General features: G+C 38.5%; 1 protein-coding gene across 6 annotated transcripts in view; it reads left to right on the plus strand.

Moving 5' to 3' along the window:
- The first annotated feature begins 10,590 nt into the window (after positions 1-10,590).
- The window catches only part of MAPK10 (mitogen-activated protein kinase 10), a 179,067-nt gene continuing 170,884 nt past the window's right edge, over positions 10,591-18,773 (plus strand). For 5 of the 6 annotated variants that reach the window (XM_076337018.1, XM_076337026.1, XM_076337020.1 and 2 more), the window contains exons 1-2: positions 10,591-10,927; positions 15,062-15,181. The gene's annotated coding sequence lies outside the window, so the exon portion shown is untranslated. Of the gene's footprint in view, positions 10,928-11,068; positions 11,114-15,061; positions 15,182-18,773 lie in introns of those variants that run through there. The other variant, XM_076337019.1, reaches the window with a different exon arrangement.

Raw genomic sequence — 18,773 nt, forward strand, 5'->3', positions numbered from 1 at the left:
GTACCTATATAAACACTCAAAAGACAGCACAGCTTTTTCTGTGGTCCAGTTAATAAATATGCCTTCAATTTGAAATTCTTAAAATTGATTTTTATTTGAGAAAAGTGACTTTTAAAAAAGAAGATATTCAAGCACTCTAACTTCTGTTTGTGTAAACATGATTTATTAAATTTGTGCAGTGATCACTGAGGTCCGGGGTAGATAGCTTTGCTGCTGTTGTTTATGCCTTTGTTTCCTTTAAGAGGCTTTCTCACTAATTCTCATGAATTCTATTATTTGATAGGAATGTTGAGTACTTTGCAGGAAGTAATTTAAAAAAAGTGTTCCTTTCCTGTAAATCTTGCAATTTGAGAAAAAGGTGAATGTGGTATTCTTCATGTGAAGGTGGTACCTGTTCAGAAGTGATTACATTAACAATTACTATATTACAGTATTTAAATTAATATTTTTAATACATATAGTGTCTTTCATCCCAAAGCCGCTTTACAAAATGTGTGCATCAGCTGTGATCAGCTTGATGGTTTAATGCTTTGGTGATATCTCTGGATGACATAGTGCATGCAAATGAAAGAGCTCCAAAAAGCTGTTTTGCTGTGCACCTTGTCTGCTGTGGGTATTTCTGGTTTACTTATCTAGATAACAGTTTCTGTATTAAATATGTTGTGTGCTATGTAGAATGTCAGGGAAAGCTCCTGTAATTATCTTGGGGAGAGGTCTCATTGTGTTATACACAAACGTAATCACTTGTGAGATGAAGACTTACACAGGACTTCAGTTCGCAAGTGCAAAGGAGTTTACTTTTATGTTTAGATTTCTCAGAGACAAAGATAACAGGGTGTGATGGAATAGCATAGAACCATCCCTTTTTTTATCCCCAGAACTGGAATGATGCTTCAGTGTATTGGTTGAGACTGACATGTATTGATTGGGGCACCTGGTGCTTTGTTTTGTGACGAAAAGCACTGTGCTTGAAAGGAATCCATGTCAAGATTTCACCTAGAATCTGTGATCAAAAGAAGAAACACAAGATGTTTCATGGGCATCTTCCAAGTCATAGGTGCATGTTGTAATCTTGCCTTATCTGTCAGTGATAGCAATGAAAGATAAATTGGAGTGTGTCATAAATTGCAGCTTGACTTGGAGAGGACAGCAGGCAGCTGGCTAGTGTAGAGTTGATGTCCAAGGACGTTAGGGGCCTGATTCAGCTGCATAAACACAGATATCAGTGTGATATGAAATGCCACAGAGAATATTGTCTGTTATCTAGCTGCTGATTCAAGAGGGGCGTGGTTCTCCTGAATGTCCAGTGACATACTTCCCAAGTCTGTGTAGATTATCTTGGACTTCATAGGGTATCTCAAATAGCACCAGGTGCTTATGATGAGATGACCAAATTGTGCCTCATAAGATGCTCGCAAGAAGTATGGCTCACCCAAGAGTGTTGTTTGGATAAATAGCGTACAATTTCCATCCTGTGTTTCTTTTGCTTGAGTCCAGAGCAAGTAAGACAAATCACTGAGGGGAGAATGTAAGAGATAGACCTGCCATGCCAGGTAGGTGTCAATAAGTAGTGTTCTCTGTTTTTTGTCCTGGATTTCAGCTCAAATAAAGTAAACACAGGGTATTGTGGAAGCTTGCAGTGTCCCTCAACAAAAATCACTGTAGATAAATCAATCCCCATGGTATTTTAATTCTTGGGACTGAAATATAGAGATCCAGCACTATTTTTCTCTCTAAAATGGACAGGTGCTAAACTGTGATTTAGAGCCTCTCATTCTCTCTTGAAGGCAGATCATAGAATCTTCTGCAGATCGTGACTTTGGTTTCAGCTTTTTCTTTCCATCAGTCAGTTATCTATTTTAGTAGTTATTAATCCTTAACTTTTGAACTTTCTTTTGACTTAATAAGCAGAAATAACACTTTTTTCCTGAGGTACTTCACACACACCCTGATGAAAACATAGTATGATGCTGCAGTCCCTCTTCGGTGAAGTAATTAGACCAGTTATAAGAATAATCCTTGGAATTGGCCTCTGCAAACTATTCTCAGTCAACAGAAGTGGTTCTCTAAGCCTTTATTTCCATTCAGGCAGGTTATGGTCTTGACTTTACTGTCAGCAGAGATAATGCAATAGTAAATTGATGCGTGCCATGTGCTTTTGGCATGACTTGCAGGACTTGTGTTTTTCTTCCTGAATTTTCTGGCTTTGCGTAGATTCATATTCCAATCATTGGCTGTAGATTTGTCCTAATTTACTAGATTATGCGAGTGTCTACATCATATACTTTTTTCCAGTATAGGTATTCACAGACACTGACCACACCATCTCTCAGTTTATTTTTTTCACTGAGGTAAACAGATTGGGATCCGTATGTTTCTCTAGCTTAGGCAGGATTTTCATGAGTGTGTCTTTTTTTGCTTTTTCTTCTTTTCTTCTTGCTGTTTCTATGACATCCTTTGCAATATGGCAGGATGAAATGAAAGAAGTATGCTGAGGCAGTGAAGAGGGGGAAGGGCTAGAAGTACAAACTGTCTAAATTAGTGGAATGAGAATGCATGGAGAACGGGATCTCTGTTGTATCTGAGCTATTACTTCAATTCTGAAATTAAATTATGTTGGCTTGGAATTACACTCTTTTCACATTACCGTTCTGCACCTTTGGGGGATTTATGGACCTGTCAAGCTCGGCCAGTTTGCACATTGTCCTCACTTAGCTGTTGTTCCGTTCCGGAATCAATATTAAAATATGGTGCTTAAAAACGTTGCTCTGCCAGATGTGCATAATGCTGTATGATAGGAGCAGCTGAGTACATCATGGAAGTAATAACTCCAAGGGTCTTACTCTGTTTATCTTAGACTATATCTGCTGCTTGTCTTGGCAACCTCTACTTAAGTGTTACATAAAATTACAGTTGTGTCCGTTCTGCCTTGCAGTGCTCACTAATAGAGACCTTGGATTGTGTTTGCAGTTGTGGAAGGAAGAGGAAACATGTTTTTTCAGGTGCTTGCTACATTTCTCTGGCCCCATGCCAGCCAGTATGACATGAAGTGAGAGATGCAGCCTGAGCTGCTCCTGCTAAGACGAAACAGCCAAAGCTCCCTTTGGTAGTGGTGTATCGGATAGGAAGGTTCCATACTGATGCCAGTACGGTGTCACATGTAATATGCACTCTCCTGCCCCCACCCAGCACCTGAAAGCATTGCCACTGTTCCTGAGGCTTCAAGTGCGGAAAGCAGGTATGGTGAAGAGAATTTTTACGTACTTTGAGAACATGCATCCTATATATAGTGCACTGGGTAGCTGATGTACCTATCTCGCTGTGTTTTGCTGTGAATGAATTTTCTACAAATCAAACGAAAATTTAGCTGTTCTACTTCATTTTAACTTGCAGGCAATGCTAGAGTTCTCAGTGCTAGTTTCTGTCTTTGAGCTGCAGTCTTTACAACTCCCTAGTTTAAGCGAAACCTTTTTGCCCTATTTCTTGGGTCAGGGCTGAGATAAAACATTCAAAAATACTTTTTCATTATGTGATCATTCTGCTCCCAAAGCGGAACGAGCACACCTTTGAAATTATGTATTTGGAAGACATACCCGGGGGAACCAAATGCATGGAGACAGTCAACCCAATTGCATTAAAATAAATGGATCATGTACTGCTAGTTCTGACATTCTACAATCCCAGTCTTAGTTGGAACCATTTTGCTTCCTCATGGGAGCAGAGACTTGCTCATGTGCAAGAAATGTGGAATCAGGACTTAGTAAGTGCAAAGCATCACCTGGTGAGCTTGAGAAAAAGTGGATGAGTTGCCCAAGCTGTTATCCAAGAATTAAATTTAAGAAAAAAAACAACTCCCAAGCAAGTAATCTACTAACAAAGACTTTTGAAGAAAAGGCAATATATAGAAAGCTTCTGAAGTTACCCAGGAACCAGAGTTTTCAGTAGCAGAGGAGGTTTAGCTACTTGTCAGCAGGGTGCTGAAATCCATGTAGTTCACTAAATCTAGACGTTCATTCTTTTCCCACTTCAGTAAGTCTGTGCAACTTTGAATACAGCAGTGTTTAGCCAAGAGAATTATTTGGCCCAACTCTTCTAAATCCTACCTTAGGGAACATATTATTGCCATGGTAACATGGTCAAAGCTTTTACTGTTAGTAAAGCTCAAGATAGAAAACTATATACTTTCAAAATGTATATTTGGAGCACAACTTATTGAAATCATCAATATTTATACAGCAGATAATATCTTCAGACAGACTGGACACCATCTGTCACAGTCTGATTTAATTTTATGGTTGTAGCAAAGTGAACTGACAGTGTAGAAATTTTCACAGGAGTCAGCTGTAAGTATGTCATGGTTTTCAGGTAAACCTGTGAAATGTTGTAAATGGTGGTTGTGTATTCATGTTATGTAAATGGGGAAAGTACTCATTTGGGGGAGGAGTTGATTTCTGTTTGTTTGCATCCTGAAACAAGTTTAAATTCTGTTTAGTGCTCTATTGTACTAGAATAATTTATAATTGAATCCTTGATACATGCCTTATGTATCTCTGCAGGGAAAATTGAGCATGAAATCATTCGCTCTAGAAGAATTATTGAGTACAGGAAATGGCAATTTTTAAAATTAAATAAGACTTGAGCAGTTTTTGTGTTTACCTTCAGATGGCTATTTAAAATTAGGATTGTTTTCTCTTCCATAGTAAGCATTCAGTTTTATAGCACCTTTAGCATTTTATCTAATGTTTTATGTCATTAGGATAATAAAACACCTGTGATAAATTTTTCAAAATTATATTAGTGCATTTTAGGGTATATTCATTTGCTAGAGTATTACAGGACACACAGCCCTTGACAGTAGACAGACCAGTGAGGGTGAGGTTTCAAAAATGGCAGTAGTATTGTGTGCTGAAATCGTTTTCTTGATATGTGTGTCGTCGAATAAGTACTAAAATATTTTTCACTAGAGGCAGTAATTGAAGTTACAGATGAAATAGTTTCATGCACAGTAAGAAGGTCCTGTTTCTCCAACACTTGTATGCTTTAAGTTATTCATTAAGTTCATTCCCTTTGTTGAATTAAGTACTTAGCAGTCCAGTTTTTTACATCTAATTCACTGCCTAATGAGGTATATGTGCATCCTTCTGTTTTGATATTTATGGGCTTTGGATCAGGACTTCCTTTTTCTAATTATGATGAGTGTAAAGACTTGAACCCTTCTAATTTGTGTATTCATATGCATGCATGTACACACTTCTCCTGTGTTAGTGCCTGTCTTATTGCTGCTTAATGTAAATCTGCTAAGATTTGTTTTATCCTATATAAGATCTTGATTTAGAAATGTATGGGTAATGAATAGTGCTCTTGACTTGAAGAACCATTTTTTCAGAAACTACTCCTTTCCTCTACCACATATAAACCATGTTTTAAATTTCTAAAATAATAAATTTCCATAAAATACCAGAGTAGTTGCCTGATTTTGCAGTTGTTTGATGTACAAGCAGGTGATCAGTGTAACTCCTTAGGTCAGTTACTGTTAATCAGTCTGTCTTTTATGAATTCTTCTGATGCATCTATTGTATGATTCATTGTCTCCTTCACTTAAAACCTTCCTTGTGAAAAAAATGAATCAAGTGAACTTGTCCAACAGCCATGCGCTGCCCTATGATATTCTTGCCTGTTCTCAGTTACCAGGCTCTGTCTCCAGTTACGCTTTATAATTATAGCAGCTCTGTATCAGTCAGGCCACATGATGTTACTGTTTAGATTGTGCTTTTCAGTGGCAGAGTTAACCAGAAAGCAGACATGATGCCAGTCATAGTTTTTTCTCCACCTCAGTTTAGTTCTGTTACATTTGTCCATCTGTATAACAAAGTTAAAGAACTCTTGAGATTAAAATGTACTTTCCTTCATGGTATGACGGTGAAGAGGTAGGAGGAAGGAGGGTGAAAGAGGGGTGATAAGAGTATGTGCAGCTTCCTTAACTTTTCCAAGAGCCTCTCTTGGCCATTAGTATTACATAATAATCATGTGGCAAATGTAATAGCTTTAAAGGCCTTTTGATGGAGATGAGCACAAAATCCAAGATAATTTGTTCTTTTGCCTGAGATAAACTCCAGGTCAACCTTCATCAGTAATTATTCTTGAGAATGAGATTGAATAAAATCAATGAAGGCATTGCAAACTTTTGGATTTTATTAAAACTAGCTGAGAAGTTCAGTACAATGGAGGGCTGTACTGCAGACAAATGAGAGCTGCAAAAAAAAGGTTCGTATATTGAGTCCTCAAGCTAGAAAAATAACTTTGGAACAAAGGAACTCTTGGATTTGATGTACAGTGGGCATATACCTGGGGAGCACAGCAATGGTGTAATGAGTCTGGGTTCCAGCATCCGTAGATAGCCTATCACACCTGTCCCTGTTCCACTCGACAGTGCAACATTACATCAGACTGGAATCATAGAAAACTATGGCTGAAAGTGATATTGAGAAATCAGTTCTAGCTTTCACACTGGGTTGGGTAGAAGAATTTGTTCAGAGATTGGTTTGTTGCTTTATACCTTAAAACATGAAGATGCTTGCTCACTAGGATTTTATTTTAGTGGCCTTAATTTAATGTGATCCATTTAGCCATTGAGAAGAATATAACCTCTGTAAAGCAGATAGAGCTGAACGGGGTGTGTAGCAGCTCCTAAACCATCACAGTTGGCAACCCAGTGCATTAAGCCATTGTCAATTTCAGATTACTTTAATATGCTGGACTGTGAACATCAGGAGTTGCTACATTCAGCCATCCATGCAGCAGGCTCTGGGAGGAATGGCATAAACTGCTTGAACAATTCCAGTGTAGTCCTGGACCTCACGTGGATTAACAGTGAGTCACTGAGTGCTTCCATGGCAGGCAGAGCTAGTACTTCTGTAGCTACTGGTCCCCTGGTAGGACCATTTCAGAAGACTGATATAAAAACTGTTAATGGTGAGCACAGAGTCACAGCTGTTTTCCTCCATCTGTTAAAAGCAGTGCTTAATTCTTTTAAAGAGTGCCTCATTTACCTACATCTATTTTTCATCTTTTTTGTGTAACTAAACAGCATCAGCAAACAAGGAATTGGAAATGCAGATGGACCAGAATCTCAATTTGACATTGTTATTTTTTGTTTTAAGAGTGATCTCTTTTTGTTTGTATAAATACAGGACTGAATGTGAGCAACTCCTGACATAATTGTTCTCTGAACCTCACTGCTCCCAGTCTGTCTCATGAAAATCAATGGCAGAGGTACAGTCTAGTGTTCATTTCCTGGGCTACAAATTGTATGTACTTATTTTGGAATTCACATTTAAAGTAAAACAAGATGAAGTTTTGTACTAAAAAAGACCAACACTAATGAGTGCTTTAGAGGCACAAAGGGGGCGTACAAGAGCTTAGCTGAAACGAATTTAATTGGCTCATAGTGACCTTTGTAGCTGTCTTCATGTTGCAAACATCTGCTTCAGTCCAGTTGATCTTAAATTCAGAGCATACCCACTTCTAGTCTTGCCTATCATGGAGAGCATGTCTGCCTGTTAAGATTGGGGCAGCTATTCTGGGAAACAGGTGCCTAAAATGATTTGTTTAAATTGTTTGACTCAAATTTTCTGCACTGTGTCAGGCCATTACAGTGTTTATCTGAGGCTTGATTCCAGGCTGGAATGCATTTTATGGCATCTTGGTATATCTCAGTCCAGCCAGTAAGCCATCTCAGCAGGACACCGTAAAGAGCAAGCTGTAATCACTCAAGACGAGTGTGGAGTGAAATGCTGGTTAGAGGAAGCAGCATCCCTTCATTAGAAAAAGCAGCATCTGAAAAGATGCCATTTTCCATTAGATCTGTTTTTCCAAGGACAAATACCCTAATTACACTCCAAAGCCTCTGTCACCTCTGCAAGAGCTTAGGCTCTTTTGTTTCTTCTCCCTTCCCCCAATTACAGTCTCCTAATTGTGTCAAAAGCAACCACCCCCTACCCCTTCTGCACCAATGAATCGTCAGTTAATGATATTTTTAAAGGTATTCTTCATTCTACTGACTCACACAATAGTTTTCTTTTTCCAGGAAACCTATTTTTGAATGTATCCTGAATGTTTTATGTAATACAGGTAAAATGTGTGTATGGACATATTTTTAAGAAAAAAAAAAAATCCCCTTTTCTTCCAGATTAGTAAGAAACTCATACATATATGTGTATATATATTTATATATGATCACTGTAGTGGAGTCTTGCCAAATGAGCAAAAGTCTTTAATAGGTTTTTGCATTAAACAGACACCCCCAAAAAAAAGGCTAATATGTAGGCTTTATTCAAACAGGTAATTTCATTCTGGTATTTTGCCGAACAGTAGTGTATTTCTAGTCTTGTTGAAGAAGACTGTAAGCACAAAAGAAATAATTTTTCAGGGTATTCTCTTGTGGTATTCTGTAGGATCTGGAAGGGACAAAACCTTTCTCGGGGTGTTTTATCGCCCCTTTATGCTGGAAGCAGAAATAGTATTTCTTGTGCAAACATGACAGTTAGATGGTAGCAGAAAATAATGTCTTAGATGCCTTAAGAGAGTAGATGTGATATGGTATGGGAGAAAGAAGAATATGGTTACAGAGACCAAATGGGAATGAAGGTTTTGGTGTTTTTAATGACGATGTGAAAACTGCCTGTTTAAAATTTTTTTGTTTTGTTTTGCCAATCTTGTGATGAGGGTTTGGGTTGGGGTTTTTTGTTTCATTATCTTGTAGTTGTTGCTAATTGTGGCTTCTGTTACTCATCTTGCAGCTCCTTTACTTGCCCCTCCTCCCCCATCACTCAAAAGAAGAAGTGTAGTAAACTGTAGATTTCTGAAGCTTACTCAGTCAAATATGCTATGGTTACTGAAACCAGTTACTTGACACACTAAAGCTATCTGGCTTATTGCTTATGTCTACTGTGCAGGTGTTTGCAAACTGCGATGGAGCTTGTGCCCTGCTGCCCTTCATGCTTCCTCAGGACATTGGTGACATGGCAGGACATTCTCTGGGCACATAATGTACCTATGCATGCTTCTTCACTATGCCCCATCCAGTTCTCTCTTTGTATAAGGTAGAGCATGGGGAGAGCTTTCTGTGGTGATTGCTAGCTTGTGATAGAGCTGTTAAGTAAATAAATAAAAAAAAGACAACAGTGTGGGAAATTTGGAACTACAGAATTTTTTCTCACAGGAAATAAATGTGTTCAGGCCTTCATGAATGTAAATATGCAGGAATGATACACAGATGAAAACCTTAACTTCCAAAAAATAAGTGAACACGCAGGAGAAACAGGCTAATGAAGAAAGGAGGGTGGTGGAACATGGTATAGCTAAGACAAGAACAGGTAACCTATAGCTCAGGGGCCAGACACAGCCTTCATCCATAGTTACATTAAATGTTTTAAGTGTTTATGGATCACATCATATGTCAGTGTGTGGCCTGCTAGAGGCACTTGGATGGCCCTCAGAAAGGCAACAGTTAACCAACCTGAATTGGATAATGTTTGTGTTATGAGTTCCAGGTCATACAGGACTGTGTTTGGCTCTGGCTAAGATAAAGCCTGTGGAATATTCAGACCACTGGCAGGTGGCAGGAAAGCTGCAGTGAGTTCCTTGGAGCTCTTCTTCACCAATGTAACTGATATACTGAATGAAATGGTTTGTTTTTCAAAGAAGATAAGTATTCCAGCAAGATTGAATTTCACCATAATATTTCTGGCTAGCTCTTATCCCAGCCTAAATCTCATGGAAGTCTAGTTCAGTGTAGTAGTCTTACCAGTGTACTTTCTTTGCTGTTTAATGTCAGAAGAGAGGAGACAACCCGCGGTTTGAGGTATGCAGAAGAAATGTCGTTTGCGTAACTTTTCAACTTGAGGACATCAGAAGTCATCACCAACTCTGCTGGTTCTGTGAGCTCAAAATGCAACAGTAGATCTGTGCAATGGGACCTTTTAGAAGTGGCAAGTTTTTAGTGTGGGGATTTGAGGCATTCTAGTAGTGGGCACAACATACTGCTAATGGGGAGATCTCTAGCGGTTCCTTGGGCTTTTAAGGGACTCTGTCCTCGGAGTTGCATTGCTCGTTCACGTGAGCAATAGCTGCATGAATAGCTGTGTTCAATAGCTGTGAAGATGTGTTGTGATTTTTTTTTTTAATCCCCCCACCCCCAGCATGAAACTTAAAATTAATTTCAAATATTTGGATTTTTTTAGGGTGATGGGCATTTATGCTTTTGTATAGCAGCTAATGCAAACAAAAGAGCAGATCTACACTGTTGTTACTACCTCCTCTCTGTACTGACCAGCTCCCCGATACTGCAGATGCCTGAGCTGCTGCTGCTGCTGGTAAATGCTACAGGAGACTGTTCAGCTTCCCTTTGCAGTCTGCTCTATCCCCTGATTCACCAGGAGATACCATAGCTGTGGCTGCAGATTAGACTTTTCTCTCCCTCCCCCTGCGAGACCTCTGTGTGCTTTGACGTCATGTGTGCTCCTTTCAGTTGCCATAGCAGCCCCATTCCCCAAGCTCTCTGCCTGTCTCCTCTGGTAGGTTCCACAATGGTACAGCCAGCATCACGCTGCACAATGGTTTCCAGGCAGTGAAAGAGCGTGATTCAGCAAGCCACTCTTTTTTTCCTCTTTTATTTCATTATTATCAGACATTTTGCCTCCCCTTTTTCTGTTCTTCTCTACCCTCTCCCCCCAGGCTTTTATTTAGTTCTTTAAAGGAGAATGGTGATTTAGCTTGAATCCAACTGCCCATCTTTTTATTTTTTATTATTATTATAAATAGCCCATCTTTTCCTCGGCACTGTTTGGAATGTGATTTAAAAATACCACCTAAAGTCGCAGTTTGGGGGAAAGGTTTCTGGACGAGAATAGCTCGCAAGCACGGAATGGTAGGTGGTTGATGCTAATATTCTATGACTAACTGCTTTCGCAGGGTGGGGTGATGAATATTGATTGCTGTTTAAAAAAAATGGGGGAGAGGGAGAGACAGGTTAATGAAGTAAACTGCTAACCGAAGCAAGAAGGCTGCAGCTGTACATTTTGTGGCCAGAGAACCATCGTTTTCCTGTGTTCGGGTGTGTATAAGCTTTTCTGTTTGGGCGCTTTAGGTGACCGGTGGTTGTGAGAGCAGTGCAGGGGCACATCATGGACAGGAGTGTGATACTGCTTTACCAGCTGGCTCATGTAAACAGTAGTGTTTTACTCAGCCTCATCACCTCTAAAGCTGCTTGGGAGCTTTTGGGGGAAGGAGGTGTCTTGGCTTGCAATTCAGTAGAAATGAGTACGTTATGTGGGTTACATAGTCCATACAGAGCCATATAAAATCTGAATTTGTAAAAATAAAAAAGAAAAGAGGATAATGATAAGCAACTAGAAGATCCAGAGGACAGAAGTCTTGGCCTTTTGCAAAGTGGTTGAATGCCAAAAAAAAAAGTATGTGTGGGGAGAAGTGAGTGTTTGACAAACTGTGTTGGATGTGGGGGTGGGGGTTGTTTTTAAGAAAGTGGTCTTCTAAGGTAATCATCACTTTTCTGCATTACTCTCAGATGCAAGTGAACAACTCAGCCCATTGGGTCTTACAGAACCACCAAGAGCTTTTAGGAGAAGTGATTACAGCACGCTGCAGGCCAGTTGTTTTGCAAAAGAGAATTAACAATCTGTAGACACTGCAGTGAAATCAATGTTGCTTTGCAGGGAAATCTTCTGGCAGAAAAGCTATTGCTACAGGAAGAAATGTTGGGTTTGTTTTTTACTGTAGAGAGGCCTTATTAGAAATAATACAAATTTGACTTGGATAATTAAGTGTTACAGCATTGTTTAATAAGCAGGCACTGCTTCCAGTGAACCACGATGGGCATGTTTCACACCATTCGTGTACTGAGTGATTGTAAGCTTGTTTACATGGGTTCTTTTTGCTGCATAGCTTCATGATACCCTCAATGCAGCCTTCCCCTCCTCTGATACGTTCACTGTGAGTTTTGCCAGAGACTTGTTTAAAGATAAACCAACACTATATGAAAATACAGATTTTGAAGAAAACGATGGCATAGAGTAGAAATTTTTTGGGAGGAAAATGCAAATGAGTATATTGTAAATGATCAGGAGAAGCCTGAAATCAGCTTGCTGGAGGACGCAGAGCTTGTCAGGCAAGGCCAGCTTCAGAAAACAGAAAGGTTAAGATAGAATAGGATTGTGTTGGTACTGCACAGGGCTGTTTGTCTTTGCCCACATGTAAGCTATCTTTGGTTCTTGTGCCTTGGGGAAAGCGGAGTGCACCAAACCTCTGGTATTTTAACCCTCTTTCAGAACGTTGCTCTGTAGTCACTAGCCAGGAACGCTCTGGAGTAGTATTTTCTTCTGTGGTGCTTCTGCTGTGTGCTCACTCTTTCTGCTAGGAAAGGTAGCATAGAAATAACCTTTTCAATTAGCTCAACTAATGACTTTCTCTTACGGGGATGCAGATGTGAATGACAAAGGTGATTTGACCTCAGCCATTAAACAATATTCTTTCTCCCTGACTCTCGGTAAACTGCACTCTTGCGCATTGCTCTCTCCTGCTGTTTCAGAGTACGCATAATTTGTCAGGGTGCTGTTGTAATTATGATTTTGTTGAGGAGTATTAGGATTACAGGGATGTTCCTAAATAGGATAAAGACAAAAATTGCTTAACATGACAAATAAGTTTCCTTCAGCTGCCTGTCTGCCTGCTTGATGTTAGAAAATGTCCCTCTCATTGTTAGAAATATGTGTGTCACTGAAGGGCCTTTTTATGACCAGACCTTGGGGATGAGTGTTTCCTTGTAGGTTCCCCCCCCACCCCGCTGGTGGGTATGTGTATGTATAATTATATGTATATACATATATATGTATATGTATATATGTGTACATATATGTACACATATAATGTATGTGTGCCACCCCAGTGGTTGGCATGTTTGCAGTCATTATTTAGAGATTTAATAGTACTGGATCAATAATTGTAAGACAAAATATCTTCCAGCGGTGTTACAGTACCAGATCTGGCTTGTGAAAACAAAGGGAGAGCTATCAAAATTTCCCTACCATGGTATTGGAGAATGTCATAAAGCTCACTTGTAGTTTGCAGTACATTGCAAAACTCGTGCAATTGAAGGGAGAGCTAAAGCAGGCCCAAAGGAGGAGGGTTTTAGCGTTGCTTTTGCAGATGACATTGTAGTTTTATTAAGATTTGGAAGGCAGAAAAGCTGCGTTTAGAGAAAGGTTCCCAGCTTTAAAATTGGTTATCTCTTATACCGTTGTTCAGTAGAAGCTACCCCGTTCTTTGGACAATTCCTGAATAACAAAAAATATCACCATCTTATTGATTAAATTTTCAAAACAAAGTAAGTTTTTAATTTTTTTTTATGGCAAGCATTCTATACCCATAGCCCCTCCCATTCCACTGGTTACATTTTGAGCTTATAATAGCACTACTAGAAATTATGACCTAAAAGCCTAGTGATTGCAGTTGCTGCTCTGTTATGTCATCAGGAGAAAAGGAGAGAGACTTCACTGGACCACAATACTGAATATAAATATAACTTGGCTTCCAATGCTCATATTCTGCTACCCTTTTCTATGATTCTTGCACGCTTACTGTTTTGAGGGCCACTTGCAAGAAAAATTAACCCTCATAAAAGGGTACCAGTTAAAAGAAAAAATGCTGCATGTCCGAGGAAAAGAAGAGGTTGATGACTGCATGAGTGCAGACCCTTGCTCACATCACAGTAGTGACATGGGAAATTTTGGGTGTTTTAGTCTCCCAGGACTGCTGTCAGCTTTTTACATTGTAATAAACAGTTAAAGTTGGAGGTCCAGAAGAGCCTTCCAGTCAAGTCAATAGCTGCTTCACCAGGATTCTACACTAAGAGGTCAGATAACCCGGGAAATTAGGAACTGTTATTTGAAGTGGGATTACAGTGAGCCTGAGTATGTGCAACTCTTGTCTCAGTTCAGTGAAGTGTAGTGGGCCCTCTCTGGTTACGCAGTTGTTTTCTCATAAGGATTTTTAATCTTCTATTCTTAGTACAAAGTTTTAGTTCACTTCTCTTCTGAGCTGTTTGAAAACGTGTTGTGAAACAGTGGTAAGAAAATGTTGCCCAAACCTTCTGCTTAATATTAGTCACCTAATTTTGTTCAGTGGTTAGACACCGGAGTGGTACATGCTTGGCTGTCCCTCCTCTCATTCACTGTCTTAATACCACAACATTTGCTTTTTACTACATTTCTTGAGGTTGTCTGTAAGTTTCTTAACTGCAAGTGCTTTGTCAGTTGAACATATTTTGTCACGTTTTGTTATTTGTTTTTAAGAGGATGCTAATTTGATAAATAGCAGTAATTCACAGGCATTTTCTTATGCCAATATGTATCCATATCACACAGTTCCTTTTCTTATGCCAATATGTATCCATATCGCACAGTTTTTAAAGCTGTTCATAATGTCACAAGTCAAATTTAATTTAAATCCCCAGGTATTAGTGACAGATGACTGTGTACAAATCTCAACTTGTTACAGTGAAAGTTTCTGTTCTTCCTTATTCCAAAGAAAAATTTGAAGATCTGACCTGAGAAAGATAGGCTAGGAAAAAAAAAAAATTAGAACAGTTTTATGATTTAGTGCCATCTGTTGCAGTTTGAACTGTCTTGAACATGAACTCTTGAGCAGTAGGGTCTGCCTGCCTTGATTTTTATCCCCCCCCCCCCCCCCCCCCCCCCCCCCCCCAAAAAAAAAACCATGACACCTCTCTCCCATTTAAACAACACTTCATTCTGCATTATTTTCTATCTCTAGCCTTTCTTCTTTGTGTGGAAGAAGGGAAATTTATGGTACCGATACTGCCTGTAACTGGATGCGTTATGGTATTATCAGAGGAAAATCTTAAGTCTTTGTTAGATGATGTGCAAGTACTGACATTCCAGGTTAGCTTAGTTTTCTGAACTTCTTCTGTGTCTATCAGACTTGAAAAATAAACCCCAAATATTTCTTTCTCTTTTTTTGTGCTTAGGGCTAGTATTAGAAACCTGTACCAGCAGCAGGCCAGACTCAAATATCAGCTATGGCAGCCCATGCATGAAGTTGATGCCTTTGAACCATTTCCTATAGATGAGACATAGCACGCGCTGTGGTGAGTCAACAATGTATTATTTTATTAGATTGTATTCCGTGGCAAAAAAAAATAGTGGTTAATGCCAAAGTGCATGCTGATTTTCTTTAATTTTTTTTGGTGGGGAGGAACATTAAAGTTACAACTTGTAGTAATTTTTAGTACACATGAGCATAATGCTGTTGTCTTATAAATGCCTTTTTCAAGTGTATCATTTCTGCATTGTACATGTATCAGATGGAGCGCATTGGGAATATGGTTTTGGTGAAAGTGTGAAGATAGCAAAATAATAAAAAAAAGAATCCTACATATGCAGTGTTCTGGGCTTGATATAGCCACTATTTTACACCAATTTTTGTAATTAATGCTTTGCATCTCTTTTGATTTGAGGTGGGGAAGGGGAAAGGTGGTTTTGTTTCTCTCTGAGATGACTGAAGAAGACTGTGAGGAATCCTGACAGAATTTTTTGACATATATCTCTTTATCCTTGGACAGGAAAATAAATTGTGAGAATAGTGATGAAAAGCAAATAGCCTTTTTTAAAATACTCTGTGGCTTTTAACTATCTGTAAGTCTCCCAATAATTTCAATGCATATTTCTTACATAATAAGTCATTTTGATCCTGACAATTCCTTTAGGATAGCTTTGGTATGCCTTTGGGCGATGAGGAATTGTTTTTAGATGTCCCATGTAATCACAATAGAATTATTGTGAAATCTTTTAACTCTTGAAGGTAACCAGTTTTCTGTTCAAAACAAGCTTATATTCATTTTTTTTTCCCCCTAATACTAGCTAGATGTTTGTCAGCTGCAGTCACCATAACCAGCATAAACTGAAAGCCAACAGCTTTAAAAAGAAGCCACGGATCCAATTGATCTGTAGACTTCAAGCAGATCTTGTATGATTTGAACTTTACCAGTGGCCAGCGTCAAATTTTATTCCTGGCGCTATTACACAAATAAGGTGTAGATCCAAGTCACTAAAATATTATTACTGTTTCATTAGGAGATATAACTCGGTTGTTATTTGTAGATCAGGCAGATGAAAACACATAGTACATACTGACTGGTGGGCAGTAGTGATATGTGGCTAATGTAACAGTAATGAAATGAGTGCTCCGATGGCATGTCATTTTCATCCTTGGTAGAGCTGCTGAAAAAAAATTGAACAGGTGTCAGTTATATCAATTTGACTCTGCTCTGGAATGAAATGGGAGAGAAAGTAGCAGAAAGCAGTGCCTACTCATCCATTGAAATACTCCATGTTCTGCTGAAACCTAAGGGGATTCCCAAGGGGAGAAACCATTTGTTGGACATGAATAGTGATTTGTGGCATGAAAAGTCCTGGTCTGGATGCTCACATCCTTGACTGTGGACATCCAATGGAAACAAAACATTTATGTAGATCTTAAAAAAACTCCCTGTATTACTACTATGATATTTTTAACTTCTCATGGCTTTTAAGGCCTATTGCATTTGTCGTAAGGCAATTCTTGTTAGCAAGACAGCCTTCATCTTGGTTTAATATGTGGGCTCTAAAAACCGTGACACTTAACCTTTCTTATATGAATGGGTCTGGGTGAGTTTTGAATTAATGATGAAGCCCAAAACCATACCTTTTTTTAAAATTTTTTTTTTTTAATTTCTGTGTTTAGGAGCATATAGGTAACCTGCTAGTTGTAGATAATGAGAGTTTTAAATAAACTGGCAACAGGAAATTATATATGATTTATGGTAGTTGATAGTGTTGTGCAAATAAAGGATTTCAACACATCCGTAATGAACAGTTGCTAAAGAGAAGTTGCGTGGAATTTTTATGGTGTTGTATACATGTTAATACAATTAGCCCACAGTCATGGCAGTTCAGTTCCTCTCACCATTAACATTTTAAAAATTGCTGTGTATGTAGAAAAATCTTTTTGAAGAAGCTGGGTGATGATAATCCCCACTCTTAGCAATTTTACATTTAGTAGTATATGCAATGCTAATTTTGGAATACAGTGATACTGCTGTCTACAAGCAGTGTAACTTGATCATTTGTCCCTCAGGTTACCAAGATGTCTTTGTCTCAATGTTGTAGCTATTGATATTGCTGTGTGGTATTTGAAGCATGCACCAATGGCTCTGTTCAGTGTACTTTCTCTCTCAGTTCAATGCACATCTAAGTTATCTCCTCCAGCTTTGTTCTTCCCAATTTAGATTTTAGGATGGGTAATCAAGACAAATAGACAGCAGGTTTTTATAAACAGTGTATGATATGAATCAAAAGAACTCAGAGATGTCATAGGTAGAGAGTTGCTTGAGAAGTTTTCCTCCCAACTGACATAATTTCAACAGACAAAAATCACTTTGAACATATACCTGTATTTTGCTTTCAGCCATTTCTGTTTATGAAAATGCAAGCTTTATAATTGTGGAAGTTGTATGTGAAATCAGAAACCAGGTCTAAAACTTAGCATATAACTGTCAAAGTTAAATTAACTGTCAAACAACTTTTAAAAATGGTCAGGAAAAGTAGCATTTGGAGAACAAAAATACTTACCAATACTCATCACAAAAAAGAGCAGGTAATGAAAAAACTTAGGATATTTTGTTTAACATGAAAGTAAGGTTACTGCTATGGGTGATGGGAGTTTTGTAAAGCTCCTAATTTTGGTTAGAAATCATGTGAGAGAGGCTTTGATATATCTATGCAGATGAACAAAGTACCTGGGATAAAGTAATTTTTACTTTTTTTTAAGCACTTATAGAAAGATCCTCAAATGTTTCTTTAGAAAGTCTTGGCTTGGTATCTTGCAACTGGAGTTGCATGTTTTTATGAAACATTGCATTGGTTTCTCTTATGTTCATCCCTGTGTAAGTGCTAAGTGCACAAAGAGAAATTCTGAACTCCATCTAGCCAAGTAAATGTAAAATAGCTCCAATGAGTTTAGTATAGTTATACCAGACTTGTATCAGAGGAGCTCAGAGCACAATTTTCTGAGAAACGTGTGTTCTGTTCCTCTGCCTTCTTTAATAGAAAAAGTCTATTTATATTAAATTTGCTGCATATGATAAATGTAAAAACTTCTTATCTGTTATTGATGGTGGCGATGTAATGAGCAACGTTTTTCCCATTTGAGAACTGTTGCCTTAGCATATTTCCAAAAGCTATTTGTCATGTGATCAACTACATACAAACAAAGGCTTTCCAGAAGTGACCTGTAATTGTCAACACTTTAACTGTTTACCTTCCCTACTCTTCAAGAAGGCTGGATTTTTTTTACAGAAAGTGCCAAGATCTTTGCTTTGGATTACAGACTCTTCAGTCTAACCACTTGATCACCTTTTATTTTAATAAACTTCACTGGAAATACCCATAAAAGGGAATTTTCCTGCCTTTGCATTTTTTCTTTATTTGGTGTTTTTTTGGTCTCCTCAGGATATTGTTTTGCAGGATATTTTCACTCCCTTTTAAACTCAGATAGCATTCTTTTTTATTCTGTTACTTCTCATTCTGATTGATATCCCTTCTCCCTCCATCCTCGGTTTGTCTTTACTGATCCTTGCAGCCTGTAAGATTACTATTTTAATTAAATGATATTGAAATGTAGCATTGTCGACTCTTGCGGTA

This window comes from Aptenodytes patagonicus, chromosome 4 (genome assembly GCF_965638725.1).
Source record: "Aptenodytes patagonicus chromosome 4, bAptPat1.pri.cur, whole genome shotgun sequence".
NCBI lineage: Eukaryota > Metazoa > Chordata > Aves > Sphenisciformes > Spheniscidae > Aptenodytes > Aptenodytes patagonicus.